This window comes from Meleagris gallopavo, chromosome 2, assembly GCF_000146605.3.
Source record: "Meleagris gallopavo isolate NT-WF06-2002-E0010 breed Aviagen turkey brand Nicholas breeding stock chromosome 2, Turkey_5.1, whole genome shotgun sequence".
NCBI lineage: Eukaryota > Metazoa > Chordata > Aves > Galliformes > Phasianidae > Meleagris > Meleagris gallopavo.
Window position 1 is genome coordinate 76,135,307 of NC_015012.2, and position 1,546 is coordinate 76,136,852.

General features: G+C 39.8%; 1 non-coding gene across 1 annotated transcript; it reads left to right on the forward strand.

Annotated features, from left to right (window-relative positions):
• The first annotated feature begins 1,175 nt into the window (after nucleotides 1-1,175).
• Nucleotides 1,176-1,258, forward strand: TRNAL-CAG. Its single transcript has one exon. It is a non-coding gene; the product is annotated as a tRNA-Leu (tRNA).
• Nucleotides 1,259-1,546: the final 288 nt, after the last annotated feature.

Sequence of the window (1,546 nt, forward strand, 5' to 3'; positions counted from 1 at the left end):
AAGAAAAGAAAAAAGAAAAGAAAAAAGAAAAGAAAAGAAAAGAAAAAGAAAAAGAAAAAGAAAAGAAAAGAAAAGAAAAGAAAAGAAAAAGAAAAAAGAAAAAGAAAAACTGCTCAATCTTTTCAATGTGTAATATTTAATTTTATACTGGTAGAAATTAGTAAAATGGTGGAAGAGAGGTGGTTTTTCTTTAGTGGTTTAGCAAAGCCTCGTCAGTCAAGGGATTGGCTCTGTGAAGTATTGCAATGACTTGTTTGAATAAAATGTCCCTCAGCTGACTGGGAATGGGCAGGCAGGTTTGGTAAATTGGTCTGGTTCTGAGGCAAGCTGGGCTTTTTTTCTACTTTCTTTTATATAAAGAAGGAAACGGAACATCAGCTATGTCTGTTTTTAGCCTAAATTACTTTCTATGCCTAAACAAGAGGAAAACTCAGTAGCAGTCAGATGGAGATTAGATGTGAGGAGACAGTCGCATAAAATTGCAATAGGAGAGCACAAAGCAGTAACAACCCTTTGGAAGATTCAATTGCAGTGAAAGCTTGTTCCGTGTGAGTAAAGCTATACAAACTCAATTTTCCATAAAATATTGCCCTTTATCCCTTCATATATGGGACATCCCTTCATCTAAGTGACATGACTTAGTGGGCATGGTGGTGATGGGTTGATGGTTGGACTAGACTCACAACTACTTCTCTTCCTAGAGAAGTGGCAGCATGTACTGTAGCAGGTTCAAGGCTAATGCATCGGGCCACACATGCCCACTGCAGTCTGATTTCTGTTTACTTGTGTCTTGGCAGAAGCAGTAACTAAGACCTCTCTCTTCTGTTTAGCTGTAACATCTACAATGTTTTAGGGCACCTGAGATCTCTAAAAGAGTTCTTTGGAGGAACCGTCATCCTTGGAGCATCAGATTAGTGACGGGCACAAGTAGATGCTAAGAATTATGTGTAGGTAAGCACAACATACTTACCTACGTGGTAACATTCATGTGAACATCCTAGGCAGTTCAGCTAAATATGTTTGTATATTACATAAGAGAACATACGCAGCCGGAATAAGAGTATATCTTATTATTCTGTATGTTTAGAAACCAGAAGCATAAACTGTTTTCACTTTAGTTTTTAATTGGCCGTTTAACAGTGAGAGAATTTCAATGTTCATCATATAAGGGCATAGTCAGGATGGCCGAGCGGTCTAAGGCGCTGCGTTCAGGTCGCAGTCTCCCCTGGAGGCGTGGGTTCGAATCCCACTTCTGACAGCTCACTGTACTTTTGAAAGCATGCTTGCATATCATCCTGAACAGCCTGCTCTGGGCTATTCTGCTTGAACAGGGGCTCACACTCAGGGCACCTTTCAGACCTTCTGAGAGGTCCCCTACTCCTGCATACCTCAACCATCCTGGGATTGATAAGACTTAAAGGTAGGGAAGATTCAGTTGAAGTTATACATGTCAGGCTCCAGATAGTCCAGCTGAAATCAAACAATTGACTCTTGTTATAACCTTAGATGGTATTAAACCTTGATTAATCTTAACCATGATTCAGAA